This window comes from Coffea eugenioides, chromosome 8, assembly GCF_003713205.1.
Source record: "Coffea eugenioides isolate CCC68of chromosome 8, Ceug_1.0, whole genome shotgun sequence".
Taxonomy (NCBI): domain Eukaryota; kingdom Viridiplantae; phylum Streptophyta; class Magnoliopsida; order Gentianales; family Rubiaceae; genus Coffea; species Coffea eugenioides.
The window spans coordinates 31,478,389-31,492,083 of NC_040042.1; the positions used below are offsets into that span (position 1 = coordinate 31,478,389).

The 13,695-nt window shown below is 38.3% G+C and overlaps 1 long non-coding RNA gene across 1 annotated transcript; it reads left to right on the plus strand.

Moving 5' to 3' along the window:
• Nucleotides 1-9,174: 9,174 nt before the first annotated feature.
• On the plus strand, nt 9,175-13,127 carry LOC113781539. Its single transcript, XR_003469629.1, has 4 exons — nt 9,175-9,486; nt 11,312-11,402; nt 12,483-12,719; nt 12,848-13,127. It is a non-coding gene; the product is annotated as an uncharacterized LOC113781539 (long non-coding RNA).
• The last annotated feature ends 568 nt before the right edge of the window (nt 13,128-13,695 follow it).

Sequence of the window (13,695 nt, forward strand, 5' to 3'; positions counted from 1 at the left end):
TCAGCCGACTTTCCATTCTGGTAACAACCTAACAGAATCCAGCTGGCGTAACTAACTTGCATGGCCCACTCAATCTTGCCTGCATGGCCCAACCAATCCGCATGGAGCAATTCCTAGCTGGCACTAACTCTGACGTGGCCTAACTAACTGCAACTGACCTGAGCTACATTTCCACGTGAATTTCAGTCACAACAATACCCCCTCCTTCAAACAGTTCTTGCCCTCAAGAACTGAAATGAGGATATCGCTGTTGAAGATCAAACCAATACTCCTAAGTAGCATCCTCAGGGAAACTGTTGCTCCATTGCACCAGCACCTGGGTCGCAGCAGTTCGACCCCTACGCACCAGTCTCCTATCCAAGATAGCCACAGGTTCCATGAGCAACTAACCTTGATCAGTGATACGAGTAGGAATGTGTGGCTGCACAGGTTGATCACCCACATGCTTCTTCAACAGAGATACATGGAAGGTGGGATGAAGTTTAACATCTGGAGGGAGATGTAGCCTATAGGCCACAGAACCCACCCTGTCCAATATCTGAAAAGGCCCAAAATACCGTGGAGATAATTTCTGGCAAGAGTGACCCCTTAACGAATGCTGTCTATATGGTTGAAGCTTGACATACACCCAGTCCCCTTGCTCAAAAGTTCGTTCAGACCTGTGCTGATCCGCCTGTTGTTTCATTCGATGTTGGGCTCGTTGCAGGTTATGTTTCAATAAGTGGAGAGCAGCTTCCCTTGCAGCCAAACTTCTATCCACACTATCAACAGGGGAGCTGCTTGGAATGTAAGGGACGTGCAAGGGGGGAGATTGTCCATAAACAATCTCATAGGGAGTACTCCTGATGGCCGAGTGAAAGTTAGTGTTATACCAGAATTCTGCCAATGGCAATCAAAAACACCATTGTCTTGGTTGATCACTACACATACACCTCAGATAGTGCTCCAAACACCTGTTAACCACTTCAGTCTGGCCATCTGACTGAGAGTGATAAGCAGTAGATAAACATAACTGTACTTTCAACAATTGGAACAGCTCCTTCCAAAAATGACTGACGAAAATGGTATCCCTATCACTGACTATAGAGCTGGGAAGGCCATGGAGCCTATAGATGTTGTCCAGGAACACTTGAGCAACTGACAGTGCCGTGTAAGGGTGTTTGAGAGGAATAAAATGAGCATATTTGCTGAGTCTGTCGACCACCACAAGGACAGTGTCCTTACCATTAGATTTAGGCAATCCTTCCACAAAATCCATGGATATGTCCGACCATACTTTCTCAGGAATCTTCAATGGTTGGAGCAATCCAGGATATGCTACATTTTCATCCTTGTGCCTTTGGCAAGTATCACATGAAGCTACAAACTATTCCACCTCCTTCTGCATATTTTTCCAGTACACCAACTCCTTGAGTTTCTTGTAGGTCACCTGTACTCCTGAGTGTCCCCCAATAGGAGAGTCATGCCATAATTTGATGATTTTCTGCCTTAAGTCAGTATCATGCCCCACAACTAATTTCCCTTTCCTCCTCAATTGTTGATGCTGATAAGTGTAGTGTGTAGGCTGGTGATTGTATGTAGGATCTTGCAGTTGCTGTATCAGCAATTGTAGCTGGGGATCTTGAACACAGCTGTTATGGATCTCCGTAAGCAATGCTGACTTAATGACTGAAATTGGAGCTAGTGTTGCTGCGTCGGGGTTAGGCTGACGAGACAATGCATCAGCCACCACATTGTCTACCCCCTTCCTGTACTGAAGCTCGTAATCATACCCCATGAGTTTCGCCACCCATTTCTGCTGCATAGGTGTAGACACTCTCTGTTCAATCAGATATTTAAGACTCTGATGATCAGTTCTGATGATAAAGTGTCTTCCTAACAGATAAGGTCTCCATTTTTGCACTGCACTCACAATGGCGAGCATCTCCTTCTCATACACAGAGAGGCCTCTGTGCTTAGTAGCCAAGCCTTGGCTGAAATAAGCTAAAGGTCTCCCCTTCTGACACAGGACTGCCCCTATGCCCTCACTTGAGGCATCTGTCTCCACTTCAAATGTTTGTGAAAAATCAGGTAAGGCCAGCACAGGTGGGGAGCTCATGACCAACTTCAACCTGGAAAAGGCTTCTGTGGCTTGATCTGTCCAAGTGAAGTTGTTCTTTTTGAGTAACTCTGTCAGAGGTTTAGCTAGTTTCCCAAAGTCCTTTATAAACCTCCTGTAGTATCCTGCTAGCCCCAGAAATCCCCTTAATTCCTTGAGGGTTGAAGGGATAGGCCATTGCTGGATAGCTTGCACCTTTCGAGGGTCTGCCTGCACTCCCTGCCCTGAGATCATATGTCCCAAGTAAGCTACCTGTGTTTGAGCAAAAGAGCACTTGCTCTGCTTCACCTTCAAGCTATGGTGCCTCACAACCTCCAAAGTGATGCGTAAGTGTTTGATGTGGTCAGACCAGGTAGCACTAAAGACAAGAATGTCATAAAAAAAAACCAGTATGAACTTCCTCAAGTAAGGTCTGAACACAGTATTCATCAGACTTTGGAAAGTGGAAGGTGCGTTGGTCAAGCCAAATGGCATGACTACAAACTCATAATGGCCTTCGTGGGTTCTGAATGCAGTCTTGGCAATGTCATCAGGACACATCCTTATTTGATGGTAGCCTGATCTGAGGTCCAATTTAGTGAAAAAATGTGATCCAAATAGCTCATCAATCAATTCTTCTACTACTGGTATAGGAAACTTATCCTTCACTATCGCCAAATTCAACTCCCTATAGTCAATGCACATTCTCCATGTTCCATCTTTCTTTTTGACCAACACCACTAGGGAAGAGAAGGGACCGGTACTGTGTCTAATAACTCCAGATTGCAACATTTCCCGAATCAGCTTTTCAATCTCATTTTTTTTTGAAAAACAGGATATCTATAAGGCCTTACATTCACAGGTGTTGTTCCTTCTTTGAGCAGAATCTGGTGATCATGATCTCTATGTGGGGGTAGTTCGGTCGGTTCCTTAAAAACATCTTCAAATTCCATTAATACTTCATTCAACTCATTTGTTTCAGAGTCAGGGGTAGAACTGGTCACCTGACAAAGATTAGCTGCTGGTCCATCTGTCGTTGACTGTACAGGCACCAGGAAACATAACTGAGCAGAAGCAATCTGCTCTGGTTTGTGTAGAATCCTCTGCATGGTCCTTCTTTTCACCAACTGTATAGCCTGTTGACCCTTGCCCCTTAACACCACTCTCCTTTTCCCACTGAGAAATTCCATCTTCAATTCCTCAAAATTCCACTTGATATCACCCAGAGTTGATAGCCATTGCACTCCCAACACCAGATCACATCCCCCCACAGGCAATAACATGGCATCAGTCTTGAAAGTTTGATTCTGCAACTTCCAAGTAAAACCAGCACACAATGTGTTGGTGGTGATCTTGTTGCCATCTGCTACTTCTACCACCAGAGGTGGTACTCTCTGCACTCTCAACCCCAATTTATTGACTAAATCTGGGTGGACAAAGTTGTGAGAGCTCCCACAATCTATGAAAATGTTGACTGGGGTCTTTCCCACATGGCCAGTCACCCTCATTGTTCTGAATTTAGGAATAGCAGTTAAGGTCATGGCATTTAAGGAAATATGAGCCAAATTACCTTGTGAGACTCCTCCCTCCTCTTCGGATTCAACCTCTAATTCCTCATCCTCCTCCTCTGTACACACTTCCAATCGAAATAATTGCCTGTTCTTGCATCTGTAGCCAACTCCAAATTTCTCATCACACCAGAAACAGAGGCCTTTTGCTCTCTTTTCATCCATCTCTGCGGATGACAACCTCCTAAATGGTTTCTTGGTGTATTCTTCTGCAGTTTTTCCACCTTTCGCCTGGTTAGGGGTGGGCAGTAGTGCCTTTCCATCTCTCCCCCAATTTCGTTCAAAGCTGTTTTCCTTTCCCCCGGGAGTTTCAAAATTCTTATCTCCTCTCCACCTATCTGTCATATTACGATGGAAGCCTGTCCTGTTCACCCCCTTCTTCTGCTGAGCTAGAATCTTAGCTTCTTTCAATTTGGCTAGTGTCCTGGCATGATGTAGTGTTTTAGGCATGAACATCCTCACGGCTAACTGTATTTCTGTTTTTAGACCACTGAGAAAACAGCTGGTGGCATAGTCTTCAGGCAGATCCACCCTGTTCAACAATTCCTCAAACTGCTCCTGGTACTCCAACACTGATCCTTCTTGTTTCAACGCCTTCAGTTTTCCCATCGGATCATCATACAAACAACCTCCAAACCTGGATGCCAACTCCTTGATGTATTCCTCCCAGGCAGGCAATTCCCTGGTGACGCGAGATCTCATGAAGATCTGGTGCCATTGGAGTGCTTTTCCCTCCAAGTTCATAGCAACCATCTTTACCTTCACATGATTAGGCGTCTCATCTACATCAAGAAATTGTTCAATCTTAAACAGCCATCCCTGGAAATCTTCTCCATGGAACCTGGGAAACTCCAAGCGAGAGAAGCGCGTGGGAGCTTGATAACTCCTTCCCTGGGAAACTTCATTGTCAGAGGGAGAGTTCCTTGCGGATTGCCCCCTCTGAGAGTGCAACTCCAGTACCAGATTCCTGAGAGCGGTCATCTCCTGCTCGAATTGTTCCTTCTGCTCCTTCATCATGGCTTTGACGCTCTCCTCTAGCCTCCTGTTATCCTGAGATCTAGTACCTTCCGCCATAGTTACTTGAGCTGGTTTTACCCAGCTCTGATACCACTGATGCGAAAGGTAGTAAAAATCTCAACTGATAGTGGTTCTCAATCAGGGATTGGAGAATGGGAAGCCAATCCAAGAGAGAGAGAATTGATGTATTGAGAATTAGGGAAAGGAATACAAGATGCAATACAATAGAAAGAAATGATTCAGAACCCCTTCTTCCTCCTAGCTCTCCTGCTTTTATACAAATCATGCGCCGACCTTCCTTATTCGTAATCAAGCTGATCAGCCGACTTTCCATTCTGGTAACAACCTAACAGAATCCAGCTGGCGTAACTAACTTGCATGGCCCACTCAATCTTGCCTGCATGGCCCAACCAATCCGCATGGAGCAATTCCTAGCTGGCACTAACTCTGACGTGGCCTAACTAACTGCAACTGACCTGAGCTACATTTCCACGTGAATTTCAGTCACAACAGAAGGTAGGAAAACAAAAAGGAAGTAGATTTGCCCTAGTCGGTTAAAATAATTTTTTATTACTTTATCATTTTTTTTGAACCGGTCAAGATTACTTCTTTTTTTTTTTGTCAGATGGAGGCTCTAGAGCTAAAAACTACAAAGAAATAACACGATGATGAGTCAATCCATACAATAATATGAGGATAGTACTAATGCCCTCTCATCAGGAGGATCCGGTAATAATTTGAGTCAGGTAGCATGTTGAAATTCATCTGCACAAGAACATATGCATAAGAATCCCTTTCTCTCTACAAAAATGATTTCATCTACGTTCCCAATCACCACTTAGTCACTTACAAATACTAGTGAGATTAAAATGTGCCTGGCTCTTTCGTCCTCTTTAAACCAACTGGAGGCTCAGTTGCCATGAGTGCCTGGCTCTTTCGTCCTCTTTAAACCAATTGGAGAGCTCAGTTGCCATGAGTTACCCATTGTCAAGATTACTTTATCATTGGTACATATAGGTGTTGCTGTGATCATGATGAAGGGCCGATCCTTAAGAATTAAGAAATTGGGGTTAGGGATGGTAACAGGGGTAGGTGTTCGCGGGGTGAGTTCAATGGGGCGAGAAAAAATGCGAAGGGAATCCTTCCTGGCTCAGCCCCTGTCTTAGTTTAATATTATGTATATATAATACACAGGATTAACTTTTATGTGCTGACAATATAGTGATTTTTTTTTACACTAACAGTCTTGAATTTATGTCACATGTGCATGATTTGAATTTCAAATTTAAATTCATGTTACGTAGCATGATCTAAACCTACTTGTATAAAAAAAAAATTATACTAATAGTGTATAAAATATATAATATAATAATATATATGTAATATAAAATGAAGAATATACTATTTTTCTGGTGGAATATAGTATAATTTTTTTGTTAAATTTTGTGGTAAAATTTTTGTTATGTTTGTTTGTTTTTTTTGCTATGGCATATTGTTTATTAAAAAATAATTATAATTGATTTAGAATTTATATAATATCAAATATAAAGAAACAGATACACAAGGTCAAAATAATTTTAAATTTTATCTTATATTAAATTGTTTATCAAATATTCAAAAGAATAATTAGTAAATTTATTATTAGTGTTATACATATATAAAAATAAAGTCACATAAAAAAATAAAATATTAATGGAGCGATGGCAGGAATTCGCAATTCAAGGCAAGGGATAGCGATGGAGCAGGGGAGATTTTAGGTAATGGGCGGGGGATGTGGGGCTCCCTCGCTCCAAACCCTGTTGCAAGGCCTGGTGGGTTTACAATTTGTATGGGCTCCAAATTAATGAAGATGTATTGGGCCAAAGATGGACAACAACATATCCAGTTTTTGTCCCAAACAAAAAAGAACAAATTCTGTCCAACATATCCAACTAAGTAGGCTTAGACCAAAGGCCCCATTTTTCCTTAATAAGTTTTGCAACACAAAATATATCAAAAAATTTTGAGTAGTTTTCATGTTCTATATGTTTATATTGGAGAAATAGAGTGATGATATATATATCGGTCCAATCAAACAAGAAATAAGCATTTATTTATTTTATGATATGTGTCTAAAAGTTTTTGTATTGATGAAAAGGTATCCCATCGAAATCCAAAATTAAACCAAAGTTATCGTCGTGGTCTATAAATGTGTATTGAGTGGTACTGGAGAGAAACTATACTATCTATAAAATAAAAAGGATTTCAACTCTAATTAGTGATCATGGCATTGTATAGTTTGTATTTTTACTATGGAATTTCATAGTGATTATTTTGGCTTGCACGAAATTCTTGCTGTATTTGTTTATATATGGTCTTAGTTTTGAATCCTTTGATAATTCGATGAACAAAATGCTTAAAAATCTTGAAAATGAACTCATTTAATAGCTGGATTCTTTCAGCATAAATTATCAAGTGCTGTTTTAGTGCTTGATGTGTTTTTCATACTTCTGTCAACTACAGTGCTATAGCTGGCATATATTGGATGAAAAAAATATGCTAGTCACATATTTGTATGGAAAATTTTATGTATCATCTGGTCAAAACATAAAGCTGCTCTGCTAAAAAAAACAGAAAAGATATATATGCACCAAAATTTTATAAAATGGGGTTCACAGATTTAAATACGTAAAACTACTGTTACATTAGAAATGCCTTGTTTGGCAAGCAAGTTTTTGGTCAAGTTTGTCTGCAACTTTAACTACAGTAATCTCAAAAAACTTTTCAAAACTTTTAAACTATACACTTCAAAATATCCAAAAATTTACACACTTCAAAAATTTTTTCTACAATTTCTACAATAAGTTGCAGTAAAATTTTAGACAAACACCCTAAAAACTCACTTGCTAAACGGGGCCTAAGTGTCAAAAATAATTAATTTTACACTTAGAAATTCAACTCATACCCGTGAACACTTTTGTGTTTGGATTGAACATTAATCTGTTCCAAAGCCAATCGAATTTGATAAACTATAATCTTGAAGCTTCAGCTAGAAGTTGCATAATAGAGTCGTTGTTAAAAGTTATTGTTGCGTCTTTTCTGCTTGTAATTTTTCTACACCAACCTATCTTGAAGTTAGTTTATCTACACCAGCCTTTTTTTGTAATAAATTTTTTTAGTAGGAAATGGGTAGGATTTAAAAAGCGGGGAGGGAGAAGTGGGAGAACTAACTTTTGATTTTTCATATCTAAACTAACTTCTCACCAGCTTTGTAAACTTTACTTTGCAAAACTGAAAAAGGAGATAGTTCATTATTTAGAAAAAAAAAAATTAGTTGCATCACCGGATCAACTTTTCATCTTTTCAACTATTTTTGTATTTTACATACATCATATTTTATAACATTATTTTTAGACGTTATTCCAAATAATGAAGAGTTGTGTATAGCAACAGATATTTGGATCGTTAGATTTACCTATAAGTTTTACTAACATAAACATGCAGCATATTTTCTCAGGGACAGATAAATTAATCAAAGCATTTTTAACAAGCGGAAAAGGCCAGTTACCCCATTTTTTAAAGATTAAATTATCCTGGTAATCACTAAATTATTTTAATAGTCAAGATTTGGCCACTCAACTATTAATAATATGTTTTTATCCATTGAATTATCAAAAGCGTGAATTTTGAATCATTCCGTTTAATTCCACCGTTAGCTCTACTAGATTTAAGGATTCACACGATTTACGAGATATACTATTAATAGTTAAATTTAACCGAATTGACTGTGAAATCAGATGGAATGGTCTAAAATTTACAGTTTTAATAGTTTAGTGGGTAAAAATATACTATTAATAATTAAATGGCTAAAACTCGACTATATAAAAAATTAATGATTACCTGAATAATTTGCCCTTTTTTAAAAGCCAAAAGTCTTCTTTTATTGTCATTTGTTTATATAATGATTGTTAGGGGCGATTTGGTTCAATGAATACGAGCTAATAGTTTCGCTGTCAATTACCGACAAAAGCTAGAGGGGTTTCTTCCCTTCACACGTCTCTCAATTGTGTTGGTGAACTGCCCCAGCTAATATTTTAATATTTGCTTAGACCCCCATTGGATCTGGATTTGGTGGAAGCAAGGCGAACAAATGTGAACAAAAATTTTTTTAGTCATTTATATCCGTACTAGATAACTTGGTAGTAATTTGTTTGCATTGTTGCCTTCGCAAAAATCATACCCGACGAGTTTTTTTTTTTGGCTCCATATTGAATAGACGAGTTTTTTTTTTTGAATAGGTGCACTACTACAAAAATGATCTTTAGTCACACACTTAATATGACATTTTCTTAGAAGTGTCACAACAGAAAGTTAATGTAACATGCAGTAGGGAACGTCATTACAGTGACAAAGAAAATGACAAGTACGACGTCGTATCACTCTAATTCGTCCAAATAGAAGTAAAAAGTGAAAAACAAATGCGGGAAAGAGAATGGCGCTACACTTCAGCGCCATTTTTTTGGGGGAAAAAATCTAACAACTCCAATGAACCCACTGAACTTTACTCTTTGTTCATCCGAGTTCTCTCTCCTAAAATCTTCAATCACATTAACTCTCTCTGAAAAAAGCCAAAATCCTTCACCCCTCTAACAACCGAATCCCTTGTTTCTTTCCCTTTCTTCTATCCGATTTTTAATTCTCCCCAATTTGAAGACAAAAATGTAATATTTGAGATCTGTCAGCCCGAAGTGCAACGGTGGAGGACGGTGTTCATTGGAAATCGCCAACAACTCTCAGGACTTGTTCTTCTACTTACAACAACATCTGAAGGAAGATTACTACCAGGTAACCTATACATTTTAGACAAAATTAATAACTTTTTTTTATTACTCTATTTCTTCTCCGGAGACGGCGTGGGACATGGGGCAGGAGCAAGATGGGTGACAGAGGGTAGCCCAGGCGGTGCCTTGCTAAAAATTATCACCCAACTCGACATTCATTTTGGGTGCTACTCTTTTTGCCCCCTATAACTAAAATTTTAATTGGATTCATTCCTCTGCCACTCTTCGGCTGCCTCAGAGAACCTCGACTCTGGTAACAAAATTGCCGTTCCTCATTCCCTTCGCCGCCGTTAGACCCAGAAAATTGGACCTTTTGTAACTGCAAAAGAATGGTGCGAATAGCTGAGGCTAGAAAAATGAGATCTTTAGGCTCATCATACGCTTGTTTGGAGTTTTTGAGTTATCAATCTCTACAAAGATGCTTAGTCAGCGGAACTGCAAAAGGGAAATCTAAAATCAAAGGATCACAGCCATTGAAGAGATCGAAGGTAACAACCAATAAAGGAACTGGGTCGGGTGATTCGAATCAAAAAGAAGGTGGGCCTAGAAAAAAATCTGAATTTGATGAATTGGTCGACGAGTGCTTGGCTTTGACTTCCCCAATCAGATTCTTGAAGCATAAGGAAAAAGCTAGGGAAGCTGAGAGAGAAAAGATGGGGCTGAAAAGTAAGGTAATGATTACACTTGGTTGATGAGTATAGCAGGGTTCTGATTACGCTGGGCTTGCCAAGGAGTATAGCAGGGTTCTGATGAGGAAGCATAGAGCTAGACAGGCTGCTGAGTCTGCATTCTTGAGGTGTAAGAAAGAAGCTATTGAGGCATTACCCGAGGGTCTGAAGGCTGCTGCTTTGGTCCCCAATTTGACACCCTTTCCGGCGAATTGATTTATGGCCAATTTTCACCTCCTATTGAAGGGTATATCGAGAAGGTTAAGGCGGCAGCCAAGAGGAGTTCTGGCAAGGAAAAACTTAGATGATCGCTTGAAATTTTTTTTATTACTTTCTTTTTGGGTTTCTTTTTACTGCATTTACTGTCTTCTTGCTGAATTTTCTGGTTCTATTTATTTTATGGTGCATTTTCAAATTTCACTTTCTTTACAAATATGTGCCTTCTCTTCTGGCTACAAGAATTCTTGCTGTAATTGAGTTTATTGTGAAGAAGAGTGGCTTTTTAGTCATCTTTGCACTAGTTCATTGTCTGAATGGTTATCAAATTACCCAGAATGCTTTTACGCTAGGATTTGTAGGTAGGACCTGAATTCATTTTACTAGTTCATTGATCCTGATTTGTATCTTGTTCTGTTATTGAAGTAGCTTGAAAATTTCTGTTATTGAAGTAGCTTGAAAATTTCTTGGACTGCATAGTTGTTGACCCATAATGCAGTTGGTCTTTCTCCAACTTTTGAGACGCCAATATCTATTAGGAATAGCTGCCCATAGGCCATCCGACAACTTAACAGTTGGCTAGTACCTCATGTGCCTTCCAGTACTAGTTTCTTTGCAATAACTAGAATAGGACTTTTTACTTGACCCTTTTGCGTGAGCTTGACTCCAGCCTTGTCACCCCATTTTTCTTCTTTGGGAGCTCCAGGATTTCCTAAAATGGTTAGCAATTAGGTGTTCTCTTTAAATATCTTCTGCCTTTGCTGCAAAACTTGACCAAAATTGAAGTAGGTAAATTGGCTTAGAACTTCCTACCACTAACATTTGCATCATTGGTATTGAACTTGATATAGAATGCTCTGCCCATAGGATTCTAATGCAAAGTGCATCTTACATACATAGCATATATCAAGTGGTGACTAAGTCAAGCTTATTCCATCAATGCAGTTTCAAGTTTGTAGCGGCCATCATCTTCGATTCCATCTAGCGAGCACTGATCGTTGATTCCCTTTCCACTTGGAGCAAATTGGAGTTGTTGGTAACCAAAAATATACATTATGTTTCTGCTACTCTTAGGTTGCCAATACATTATAGTTCGAGGCAATTATTTCAATTGTATAGAAATTCTATTGCTGATTAGTTGGGTTGCTAATATGTTGTCCAAGTTCTCTATCTCAAATTGATATTGGCTATATTATTGGACTAATTTTGAATTCCGTAGACTGTTATTCTTTTGTGCCTACCATCTGTTCGATAGTTTGTGTCTTACAATCTGAAATTGAACTTTTGCTATCTTTCCTTTTGATATCATATTCTGTTTTGATACTTTTGGATTAGTTCTTATTACTCAAAAGTCTAGAACACCTGGATATGTGAACATTCTGTTTTGAACTGCCTAGAACACTTGGATTAGTTCTTACAACATAGTTTTGATACTTTTGGTAGCTTTACTTTAGAAGATATTCCATGAGTGATTTGTGTCTTCTATTAATCCTGTTGAAATTAGTTTTCTTATCTAAGTAAATGTTTCATGCAAAAATCAGTAATAGTTTAGGTAGAATTCTCTTGTAGATGCTAATGAGGCTTTTTTTCTTTTTATAATTAGAATCTATGTGAACATGGATAAAAGATGGATGAGTATGTCACGATCAAGTGATGAGTATAAAGCTGGTTTAGAAGATTTTCTTGATTTTGCATTTACAAATGGAAGTATAGGGGAGATGATTTTATGCCCATGCATTAGGTGCGGGAATGGGGTATTTGTCACGAGAGAGCAGGCCAAATCACACTTGATATGGAAAGGGTTTATTAAGGGATATACTCAATGGTTAGCTCATGGAGAGGTATCTTCGAATTTGCATCATACATCTTCACATTATGACCTTTTTTAGATGTTGCGTTCACAAATGGTTTTCATGAACATGTTTGTAATTGCTTTATGTTAATTGTGGAGATTCTTGTTTTGGATATCATTATTGATTGTAATGGACTGCACTTTGGTTTTGGTATTTGTTGTGGCTGTCATTTTGGGTTGATTCTTGTGGTATTGTGATTGAATATCTGTTCAAGACTTGCTCTCTTATATGTGGTTATATGTTTTATAAAATTTGTTTTTAAGGTTGGGGATAAAGTTACAGTAAGAACCATGGTTGATTCGAGCAAAATTTGTGCTGTTGGAGTGGTTAGAAATTTGGATCCAACTTCTGAAGTTGGTGACACACCTTTGGGATCACATTGGTGTGAAATCCATGTGAATGTGCCTGTGGAGAATGATGAAGAGCTAATGAGGCCATACCATAATTTTCGCAAGATTGGAGATGCAATTGGAGTAGCTATTGCTTGGCCAATAAACCTGGTAATCTTTTTATCTTATCTTTATCATTTGTTTAACTTAATTTTTATTTATTTTCTAACATTAAAACTGTAAAAGAAGAGCTGTAGATGTGATTGTAACTCCTATTTCTTGGTTTATGACACTTGTAGGTGATTCTTGAAGAAAACTAAAGGATCCTTGGGTCAAATGGCTATATTTTGAAGACATTGTCAATGCGTTTTTTGTTGAGTTCTTGTTGAACTATTGCTTCTTTGATATGTATTGGCAATACTACTGCAATACTCATAACTTTTGAAAAATCTCTGAATTGGCATGTAATTTGTTGACATAGTAGCCATGTAAGTTACTTGGATGATGTACTTTTGCACCAGTTTGGCTGCTTGTATTGCACTAATTACTATGAAAATGTAAATCACCTTGATTTTCCTTTATAAGATGGTACTAATAACTTTATTATTCCAAAAATTAGAATCTATATTGTGCAGGCAGGATGAAATGTGATTCTGCTTTTGGGTATAAAAATCCGGATGGTACACAGGGCTAATGCAATATGATGTATTGACACTAAAAAGTGTCACCACTTCGAGTTTTGCAGTTCATAATATTCACAAATTTTCATGTTAACAAGTGTCAGAACAACCTAATCTAGTTACACCATAAAAGTGTCATAATATTTCATTTTACTTATACTGCAAATGTGTCATAATATCTTATTGTACTTACACCATAAAAGTGTAATAATATTTCATTTTACTTATACTGCAAATGTGTCATAATATCTTATTGTACTTACATAATAGAAGCGTCATGATAGATCCAATATATGACAGGCATCGAGTGTCACTTTAGATTCATATAACCTTACCTGTTCTCCAGCATTTCTTGTCATTTAAAAGTGTCATTAAAACGATAAATAATAACATTTATAAATGCCAACAGAACTACAAATTAGGACTCATACAACTGTCATAAACCTATAGTGACGCTGGAATGGACG